Source organism: Coffea eugenioides, chromosome 5 (assembly GCF_003713205.1).
Source record: "Coffea eugenioides isolate CCC68of chromosome 5, Ceug_1.0, whole genome shotgun sequence".
In the NCBI taxonomy this organism is placed as follows: domain Eukaryota; kingdom Viridiplantae; phylum Streptophyta; class Magnoliopsida; order Gentianales; family Rubiaceae; genus Coffea; species Coffea eugenioides.
Genome location: NC_040039.1, coordinates 436,604 through 448,510, shown reverse-complemented (window position 1 = coordinate 448,510; position 11,907 = coordinate 436,604). Strand labels below are relative to the sequence as shown.

Below are 11,907 nucleotides of genomic sequence, written 5' to 3'. Positions count from 1 at the left end.
GCACTCCCCACAGCTAATTGTCTTACGAAAGATGTTAATTCGGAGATCTGCTGTTGGATAGAGGACGTTTCCACCTCATTCACCCTACGCGTCGGGATGTCCTCTCTTGAACCAAACTGCTGTGAGTTCTCAGCCATCCCTTCAATCAACTCCCATGCTCCTCGAGGGGTTTTGTTCACTAACGCCCCTCCACTTGCAGCATCGATTATGCTTCTGTCCCTGAAAAGCAACCCCTCATAGAAATATTGAATGAGCAGTTGCTCACTTATCTGATGCTGAGGGCATTTGGTGCACAATTTCTTAAACCTCTCCCAGTACTCATAGAGTGACTCGCCTGGGTGTTGTTTGATACCACATATCTCTTTCCTCAGGCTCGCAGCTCGAGACGCCGGAAAGTATTTGTCCAGAAATTTTTTCTTCAATTGATCCCACGTGGTGATACTACCAGGCGGTAGGTAGTAGAGCCAGTCTTTTGCAGAGTCCTTCAAAGAGAAGGGGAAAGCCCTCATCTTTATTTGCTCTTCTGTAATTCCCGGAGGCTTCATACTGTTGCAAACGACGTCGAACTCTTGCAAGTGCTTGTAGGGCTCCTCACCTGGTAGACCATGGAAAGATGGCAAGAGATGAATTAGACCAGATTTTAGTTCAAAGGGAGTGTCATCATTTAAATGTGGAAAAGTAATGCACAAGGGCTGCTGATTTAAATCAGGAGCAGCCAACTCCCTTAGTGTTCGTGCATTTGCCATAGTGACTTCCTCTTGGTCTGAATCACTTGAATTGTCACCAGACAAATTTGTCGGCTCAACCTCTGGATCAAGTTCCTGAGGTGCAATATCGTATTGCTCCTCCCTGAGCCGCCTGGTTTCTTTTCTCGTTCTACGCGCGGTCTTCTCTACTTCAGGGTCGAAAATTAATTCGCCTGTACGAGAAGAGCGAGGCATAAACTAGAAAAATACCAGAAAAAAATGAACTTAAAAAGAAACAAATGATTAACGCCAGTCCCCGGCAACGGCGCCAAAAATTGACAGGTGTCGAGCCTGTGCAATAATAAATACCTACTCGAGAAAAATGAATTTTCTGTGTATAGTAGTGAGTAGGGTCGAATCCACAGGGACTGGGAAAAATTCGATTCTTTTCAAGTTCGGGACACGGGGGATTTTTATCAGAAATAAACTAAAAATTAAACAATTTAACTAAAAATAATTAATTAATTAATACAAATTTAAATAGCAATCAAATAAATAATAAGTAAATTCTAGCCAAGGATACAACTACGCAGACACAGTCCATTCATCTTATCATTGATGCAAAGAAGGTTCACTTAATTTTATTAATAGGCTAGTTATAGTCGCTGAAAAACTCTAACGACCAGCTTTTCCTTAATTTATTGATAACCAAGGTACGACCGTTGATTACCTCTAACCAGGAAATACTCCTAGGTACGACCGTAGGAATTAATTTCCTAATTGCATTAAAAACTAGAAAAGCCTAACCCAAATTAATAACACGCTACGAGGGTTATTTAAATCAGATTGCATGTTCTCCTAGTATGTGAAAATACTAGTTGTCACTAATATTAACCGACTAAACAATTACGGATTTAATTGATTAATTTGACAGGAGATTAATAAGTCAAATTGCACATCGGGCCCTTGATATCCAACTAACAAAATAATCCCATGGAAATTAAAATAGAAAACATGCAAATATTAACAAATTAAGGAACACGTAAAATTAATTAGATCTCACAGATATTTGGGACTGCGTCTTCGCGTTGATCCTTGACTAGATGAGAAAATTAGCCACGCCTCATAAGAAAATTTCCACGCAATTTAATTGAACTCAAAGACATTTATCTCTTACTAATAATTGAAAATAAGAATTGTATTCTCTGTAGTCTAATACAATAAAAATAGTTTCATGGAAGAGACGGAAGAAAACAAGACACGCAAGAAATCTTCACCCCAAAACTAAAACTTCTCTGCCTAGACGGAAGAGAAGAAGAAAAACTGACTCTGGCCAAATGTGCGGCTTCCCCCATAAAACACACCAATTCCAAACTTCACTCTCCGCTGACCAAAGAAAACATTCCTTTCCCTACCTAATCAACTCCACCGAAAACAAAAGCAAAGGCTACTTTTCACAAAGGCACCGTGAATCAAGAAAGGAAATGGTCTTTACACAATGGTCAAGTCTTCGCGGTCCCCACCTAATTGAGATGTTGGCCAGCCAAATTGAATTCCCAAATGCAATTCCATTCTTTCTCGTTGGTTTGCACCAGAATTGTGTAAAGCTTCACAATAATCTTCTCAAGAGGTTTCTGCTCCAATTTCTGAAATTATATCCAAATACCAAATATAAATATATATTGACATTTAAAGCAAATTAAAGCAATATTTGGCAAGGATAAAAAGGAATATTAACAATAAAATTACTAACAATTAACACCTTATCAGTAATACAGTTGGTCAATTTAGACATAATGACTTTCCATTTTCTGAGTTTTTGTAATGGTATGATGCACATTAAACATTCAATTTCCTTTATTTTATGCAATAAACAATTTAGATGTCTCGCAATTGTTTGCTATTGTTTGTTATAGTTGTTTCTTCTACAATATTATGATAATAATCAAAATTTCGTAAACAGGAAAATTAGTATCGTAAAAACCTTACATCTTGGGAATATATATTCACATGCAAAGTACATGAGGTAAAAAATATGGAGATAAATAAGGCAAAGCCAGTCTGTCGGTCTATCTATCTATGTTAATAAGATAAGTACAATGGATTTTTATGTTTTGAGTTAGGAGCCTTTGAATTTGCTTATACTTGTTCCCAATTAATATTGGTCCCAAAATGTATATTTTTTATGGAGTAAAAAAATCTACAGTGATATCTTCATTCCAAAATGCTTGTCATGCTTTCTATTATGAAATGTTTTAAAATATTTGTTATGTTACAAAGTTAAAGTCATCTTTAGTCTCTATTTCCAATGTTGTCCCTCCCTTTATTTATAGACATCTTATATTCAATTTTAAAATTTAAAATTTGAGGAGTAAAAGTTGAAAGAGATGCATAAATATCACATTCAAAACATTGTTTTGTTTGGATAGCAAATTATCCCAAATAATATTTTGCTTGTATTATAAACATATTTTCCAATCCACCTTTTTATACTTCTAACTACCTTTTTATCTTACATATATCATATTACAAAAAGTGCTACAATAATTATTCCAAATAATACTCTATCCTACTATTTTTAAAAAGTTAGATTTTCGAAGTGCGATGAACACATTGAGATGGAGAAAGTACATAATATACAGAGTTTTTTTTTAGAAAAAATGGGAGAATTGTAGTTTTAGTCCCCAATGTATTACCCATGCATGGAACTGATCCTCAATCTATTTCAAAAAGTAAATTTAGTCCCTAATCTATCCAATTTTGTGTAAAAGTGGACAATTGACAGATTCCTTCCAGTTGAGTAACGGAATGTGGCGCATGCACTCACTGTACCACCAGAACGTGCAAGTGGTTTCAATTCTCCCTTCTAATCTAACATACATGCTGGAACTAACATGTTATACCCTGAGTTACACTTCAATACAAATGTTTGGAATCAGATTTCTTGAAGAACCTGCAATGGTTCCTAATTCTTTCTCTCGGCTGCAACATTAATTTCCAGTAGCAGCAGCAGCCTTTCATTTGATATTTTCTCATTAGTTCCGTTTCTGTTTTATGTCCTAGCTGATCCTGCAAAGGATACCTATTCAACTACAGATTATCCTAAGCTAAACACGGAAGTTTATGACCAGATTCCAAGAGGAAACTTAATCAAATCCCATGCCGGTGCATGGCTACAAAATCTGACGCAAAGCAACCTGCACCAGATTTCTTTCATGCGCACGTTCAGATTCTTGCAAGTTACTACGGTAACCTGCTTTTACTACTTAAAGTGAACATATTCATACATTCCTAGCTACCTGTTTCCATCCTCCTTTGATAGAACCTGCACAATCCGTACCTGTTTCTTAGCTAAAGAGCAGAATTTTCTTTTAGCAAGCTACCAGTTCTGAGCAGGATTTCTCGCAACCAAACTTACCTTCCTTGACTAGAATCTAGCATACTATATACGTACTCAAGGGCTTCAGGTGATAAAAAAAAATTTATTGCAGTAATTTTACATCTTTCTTTCCTCTTAGAGTTTGGAAAATTGCAGACTGCACTTTTAGTTTCCTGCTTCGGTTCCCAAAACTGCACCAGCCTCTCCTTCGTACTCACTTTTGGCTCACGGTTTTGAGGTTACAAGCTGGAGCAATGAAGCGAGCAAATGTCTATCTTTCTCTTCCTCACTTTCTCGGTTGCGGGCTGGAAGCAAGGAGAAACCAAAATGTTCACTTTTCCTCTCACTCGGTTGTGTTTTGAGATGAAGGGGTGTGGCTGAGTTTCTCTCTCAGTTTTGCTCCTAGTGTTTAGTTGGTAAGAAAAGAGTTGAAGCGTGCTTCTTCACTCGGCCACCGCCCAATTAATATATCAGTTTCTATTGCTCCATTCACTCACCGCTTGCACTTAGCTAATAATTGGCAGCTACTTTCTCCTCCTAAATTCATTTATCTCGCTGCTTATAGGACTTAAGAATCAAAAGGTAGACAATCCACTCGGTGGTCTCTTTTTTTTTCAATCGGTGCTGCCAGCTAAGCTGCTCACTCAGACCAACTCCAAGTATTTCTCTCTCAGTTTCTACTAAAAATTCTAATGGTTTATTCCAGTGGTGCTCACTTAGGCCACCGCTCAAATTTCTTGTAAATTATTTTCTCATCTTCCCCTCTGCCGCTGTCGCTCTTTTCACTCTTCTGCGATGACGGGTTTTTACTTTAAGTGCAAGTTTAATTCCGAATTTACACCCGTTGGACTGCAAGTATACAGGTCGCAATTGTAGTACGAGATGTGTATCGGGTCGATCCCACGAGGAGCAATTTAAAACAATTATTAGATACTAATTTACTCTATTATTTAGACTCACAATTAATTTGAGCAGAAACTTCAGATTTTAATTCAACTACAAGAGTTCTTAACTAGATAAATGCAATTTCACAATAGGAGTAGAATTCACTAAATATTAAGATCTAGGGATGTAGATTCCACTTATGACACAAAAGATCTAAAATGAATTAATTCAACACTTGTTACTGCTCTTGTTTAACCAAGGATTCATTTCCAGAAATACCAAAATCACATTCTCATGATAATAATGGGTTAAAACAGATTAGTTTTTCCTAATCTCTTGGTAAATACTAAATCTGTTCTTATTCACACATGAAATGCAGATTTCATCCACTTGAATGTATTTCTATTCTCATGAATATACAACTCAAGTTCTACTTGTGTCATTCCATTATTTTTACCATTTCTCAATGAATAAAAATAACTATAAACCTGCTATTGGTGATCAAGCAACAACAAGTAATCCAACATACACAAGTAGATAAGTTAATACAAGACATAACAAGAATGAATAACAATCACTTCATATCATTTGGCCATAAGCTTCATCTACTCCCTAGATAAAGAAAATTAGCTACTCATGAATGATAAAACACTCATAACTTCATTAATGTAAATCATCATGAATTACAAATACAAACAGAGTAAAGAAAGTCTTAGCCAATATATGGTGAAGCCTTCCAAAAATCTCCTTTGTCTTGAACTTAGATGATTACAAGATGAAATCCCAATTGCCCCTTGCAAGTCCTAGGTAGAGAGAATATGTTTTTCTGTAAGAAGCTAAGCTACGAATGGATCCCAGACCTCTCCCCATATTTCTGCATAAAAGGTGGTAGAAATTCCATTCCTCTCACTTCATAATTTCCTCCACTCAGATTTTGTAAAAAGAAGTCAAAGATATGATGTTTCCTTTTGTCCACACTCATTTGGTCTTCTCTTTTATTGCAGAAGCATGTGCACCGAATTCCCTTGCATCTTATAGCTGGAAAGTGGTATGAACACAAGAGAATTGACCGAGTCAAATTGCAGAATTTCGGCTATAAAACGCGCCTACACAAAACGCGGCATAACTCGCGTTTTGTCTACTCGCGTTTTCACTCTGGCCTTATTTCAACTGCAATTTTCTCCATGATGCAGGCCGAACTAGCTTTTGTGCAAAACACAAAAGTTGTAGCCCTTTGAGTTAGCTTTCCAATGCTTCAAGAATCATCCAAATCGGAGCTTTGTAGCCTGAGATATGATCGAAATACTGTCACCTGTTCAAACCTCTGTTTTAACTTCCGACCACAGAATGCAGCTTCTGTATTCCAACGTTTTGCCCATGAAGATGGCAGAAATGGATTTCGATGTCTTCATACGAATTGTAGGTCTCTTTCTTAGCTTTAAAATGGTATAAAGATCACCTCAATCCGATAAGTGTAGCTCCAGATATGGTCAAAATACTGAAGAGTGTCAAAACTGACTTGAAGTGCAATTCTTCATTTGAACGTTTTTCACTTCATTTTTCTTTTCACCACTTAATTTCATCACCAAATCTCTATTTTTCACCTCATTTGCCATCCTTTGGTGATTGAGTCATCATTCCTGCATAAAAATGAAGGTTTTACCATTAAAATCACAAAAAATGCAATATTATCCACTTTTACCAAAAATATATAATTTTACCAAAAACCTCTTTATTTTATTTATAAAACTAAATAATCAACTCAAAATTAACTAATAAAATGCACTTAAAAATACGTAAAATAAACTCTTATCATGCGACCCTCCTGAAATGGGCTTCCGGGGTAGAACCCTCCAACTTGACAACGCCCGAACTCACCAGTCGGGTTTGCCGCCTTTTAGTTCTCGAACGCCATTCAGACCTCGAGAACCTTTCTTTCCAATTCTCCCACGAACTCGTCGACACTGTCCTCCAAAAACTGAAGCTCAACCCCTCCGCCTATCTTCAGTTCTTCAGATTAGCTTCAAACCAGCCAAATTACCGACCCCATTTCAAGGCTTACTGGAAAATCGTTCACATTTTGTCCAAGGATAGAAAAGAACAGAGATGTGAAAAAATGAAAAGAAGAGAAAAGGAGAGGATAGATTTTGACTTTTTAAATAGTTTCTTGATTTACAAACATTGAAACCACTTGCACGTTCTACTACAGTGAGTGCACGCGCCACATTCCGTTACTCAACTGGAAGGAATCTGTCGATTGTCCACTTTTATGCAAAATTAGATAGATTAGGGACCAAATTTATTTTTTGAAATAGATTGAGGACCAGTTCCGTGCATGGATAATACATTGGAGACTAAAACTACAATTCTCCCGAAAAAATTATGCCTAGGAGGCTCTGACCATGCATGCAAGAACATAATATAGGAAGACGGGAGTACTGTAGTAGACATGATTAGTCGATTCAATATCAATGTGTGTATACTTCAAACAATGATTTATTCTTTTACGTAAAACTATAAGCTATTATTGATAGAGTAAGAGAAGTCCTACGCTTACAAAGTTGCAGAGGACAAAACAACCACTAAACCCTACACTTTGTCATATTACTCTCAGTGTCTCATTCATCGTATCATGTTTTTCTTTAATCGGCTATTCCAAAATTATTATACCATATCTAAATTTGAAAATAATTTTCTCTTATTTCCATATTTATACCTTGTTTACCCAAGACAAAAGATAACATTTTTTTTTAAAATTTTAGTAGGCTCACACTTAAGCTTCATTTGACTGTGAAGTTTCTAGACATATTGTGCGTGTTATTTTACTACCTCCTCTTAGCCGGCAAACCTTCACCCAGCCCTACCACCACCAAAATTCATTCCTTCTTAATCATCTCTTCACTTCCATCCATCCTGACCTTCAAAGACAAGATAATTTCTTGAATCAACAAATAAAGTGCAATCCAAATAGAAAGAATATTTAATCATAATTTCAAGGTTGTTCTTCGACAAGAAGAACAAAAATTTTGGTTGTGGCAGTGCATCTTGTTTTAGCCTTTTAGGTGGACGTAGGTCAAGGGCAATTGATATGTAGTCTAAATTCTGGATTAGCTTGGCAAATAAAGGGAAGCTGGTGCAATTGCCATGGTGAATTGCTCAAGGATTTTCATCTTACAAAAGAGAAGAGCTTATGTTTGAGGCAGAAAAGCAAGAGTATGGTCCCTCCATTCCCTCCATTAACTTATGGTTGTTTTGAAATTCTTACCCCCTTGCTACTTATCCAAGCAAATCAGATGCATTCGGATTTCGGAGTTTATATCATTTTTCACAGATGGAAAGTAGAGAAAACTTTCATTTGCCGGTTACTGTGAATAAAAGGCGCGAGTCCCAAAACTGTCATTGCTTTTGAGACGACGGAGTAATAAAGAGCTACCAAAATTGATTTAACTATACAATAATCTCAGACGTTGGTGGCTAAGCATCAGCAGGGAGATTTCAAACGTTGGTGGCTAAAAATCTCAGAAGCAAGGCATAGGCCAGAAGGGATGGAACATATTGGTTTGATTGCAAATATCTTGTGGCAGGTGTGGAAAGAAAGAAACAAAAGGGAATTCAAGAAATCAGATAGAGGTTCACCATTAAGAACAATTGGAAGAGCACATAAGGAATGGTTGGAACAGCTGCAGGTAGAACTCACGAAAGACAGAAAGAGCACAGAAGAAACAGTCCCTAGGCAAGAATTATAAGACCAGGACTACGCAAATGAGGGAGCTATGATTATGGAGATGGCAACAACCAAGAAAAAAGGACAGCAAACTTTTGGAATTGGAGTCACAGTCAGGGAACAAATAAGTAATAGAATGGTAGGGTGGGTGCTGAAAGAGACAAGTCTAGGAAACAAACTCCTAGATAAAGCACTAGCACTGAAGCTGGTCTTGTGCAAAGCTATGCAACGCAATTGGAGCAAGGTCAAGCTGAACTTTAGTAACAAGGAGCTGTGGAGACAAATCATACAGCAGAGTCCTACGGACAGCAAAATAGCAACAGTGCTGGAAGACATCTCTAAGCTACAAAGATTGTTTTGCATGTGCTCCTTTGGCTTGTGTTGGGAAGAAAATATGATAGTTAGCAAAAAAAACTGAGTGATGATGCCTTAGGCGTTATTGTTGATGAGGAAAGACTGTTTCCTCAGTGTCTTTGAACACTTCTTGTATAGTTTATCTCGAGCCGTTGCTCGTACATACATGTAATCTTTTTCCTTAAAGCAATTAAATTCTCTTATCGTTTCGAAAAAAAAAATGCAATAAACTCTACACAAGTTGATTGAAAACCTCCATTACAAAGCTCTCAGTTTTTTCTTGTCCTCCAAATCTTCGCCCATCCTGCATCATCCTGACGGATGATGGCTAACAACCTCAAATCCAGAGAGGCCGAATAATTGTTGGGGGTCATAAATGAGAGGCATGATAGTGGACAACAAATTGACTAAATTAAAACGTGGATAATTTTGCAAGGACGTAATAAAGAGGAATGGCCCCAGAATTAAAACAATAGGAAGGACTGGTCCTAAAATTCCGTGGAAGCACAGTAATTCACGATGGACCGGTCACATTGAACCAGGACAAGAATAGTCACAATCAGGGTGTATGATGATGTTAGTGTAAATCTATGCCACAATCTTCAGAATGGGATGCAGCGTGAAGAAAATATCTAAAAATCCATATTCAACATCTTTACTCGAAAAAAACATCTTTACTCGAAAATTGTGCGCCCCGGATGTTCGAGTGAACTCTTATTCATCAAATTTCATAAACAATTTTGGAGCCTAGTCAAAATTTCACGCTAGGATGTTTAAGTATAAGATACACTTGAGTGAAAAGAGAAGGCAACTTGTTAAGGGTATTTTGATAATTTATCACTCCACAGAGCTCCAAATTGAATTATTCTTAATACATTGGAAAGCTAATTCAAAAGCCTACAAATTTTATGTTTTATACAAGAGGTTGTTCAGTCTTTATCATCAAGAAAATATCAATTGAAATTGGACAAAAAATAGAGCAATGATGAATTTTGTCTAGAAAGTGCAAACCTGCAAAAACAATACGTGGGGTGCAATACGGGACCTAAGGTCACATTTTCAAGGTCATATATTCATCATTTTCAGTTGCAACTTACTTTGCAACTTGTTCTTTATTCACACAACTTTCCAACTCAATTCAACAAGTAAATTCGGTTGTATCTGACCAAGAAGAGTACGAAAACTTGGAAAACAACTTTTGGTGAGTTCAAAAACCAACTTTGTCAACCAAGAAACAACTCACCTTGAGCTTGAATTCTCTATAAATAATAGCCTTTGGGGAACATTTTTAAAATTTTGGAAGGTTAGAGAAACTCATAAAAAATATAGACTTTCACTAGAGTTTCCTTAGTTCATTAGTTAGGGTAGTACAGTATAGTTAGTATAGTTTATCCTTCTTGTATTTATAATTAGATTTGGATAAATATTTGAAGAGTAAAGATGGAGAGTTGGACCTCATGTGATAAGGGTGGCTTCTCTCCTATCACTTTCTCTTTTATATTTAAGTTCATATTTAACTATGATACAAGTTTGGATTTGTTTTTCTTCATGTTTAGTTAAAGTTTATGCCTAGAGTTATGGATGAACTTTCTATATCTTGTTAGTGATGTTTACTTGGTTATTTGATGATATTATTTTAAACAAGTTATTTATCACTTTTGCTTATCTATAATGATTAACTGGACATTAATTGTGATAATCTTAAGATGTTAGGTTTGCAATGAGAATTGGAATTTAACACCAGTTCAAGGAACCAAAAAATTTAGGGAGTACACTCATGAAAGTAGATATGCACCTATTTGGATTTAGTGACTTGTTTCATGTAACTTCATAGAAGAAATGAGTTTGTAGTTAATTTTATAACCACGAGAATAGGTATGACTTAATTACAAGTATATTTGATTCACTACGAGAGTAGGTTTCACGTACATTAGGAAATTACGTCATAACTAGTCAAGATAATAGCATTCACTTAACCGATAACTTCATTTGCAAGAATAGTGAGGAATTCCATACCTCTAAGAACTTTCTATTATTATTTTTACTACTTTTATTTCTTATTTATAATGTAGATTTAATATCTAATACTTGTGATAGTCTAAATAATAAAGAAATTCAAAAATCATCGGTAGTTGACAATTTTTCCTGTAGAATCGGCACCTAAACCCCTATACTTAATAAACGCCTCGTATACTTACGAAAAATCGCGTGTGGAGTATTTAGAATTTTATAAATATAAAATTTAACTGTAGATGAACTAATTGTTATATGTATACCCCGCGTTGGTCATGATTCATACTTGAACAATCTTTAATGCAAATCTCGAACCTACTAAGAAAATGGGGAGTGTGAAATGATTAGATTAGATTTCGTGAAAATGCACATTCTAAACATGCAATAAAATATTGAAAACGTAGATTAGGTGAAGATATGTATTCGAGGTCTCTATTATTTCAGCCTACCTCATACACTCAATGTCTCATAGTTTATGAACACTTTTGTCAAGTTGTAACCTATTCATTTGTCTTAGTGCTCCGTAATTTTTTTAATTCAATAGTGTCCCTTATCAGAATACGTACGCGACGTGATCTCTCTCTAACTTATAAAATTAATTCCACTCAAATAAATAAAAAATGATAATATTAATCTTTATTATCAGATCAATTTTGATCCATGGGACACTCTCTCTAATATCTTTTTTAATAAAATATTATAATTTCATTAATGATAGAAATTAGATCATCAATCATACACAACTATCAAAAAACAGATCTAAAGAAAGGATATTTCAGATCTAAGAACAATAAAAATTATGTTATAAAGCTCTAAATTTAAAAAATAAGATAAAATAATTGTAACTCCATAGACATCTGTACATG

At 35.7% G+C, this 11,907-nt stretch overlaps 1 non-coding gene across 1 annotated transcript; it reads left to right on the top strand.

The window, feature by feature from the left end:
* Positions 1–267: 267 nt before the first annotated feature.
* On the top strand, positions 268–374 carry LOC113772618. The gene has a single exon (XR_003468588.1). It is a non-coding gene; the product is annotated as a small nucleolar RNA R71 (small nucleolar RNA).
* The last annotated feature ends 11,533 nt before the right edge of the window (positions 375–11,907 follow it).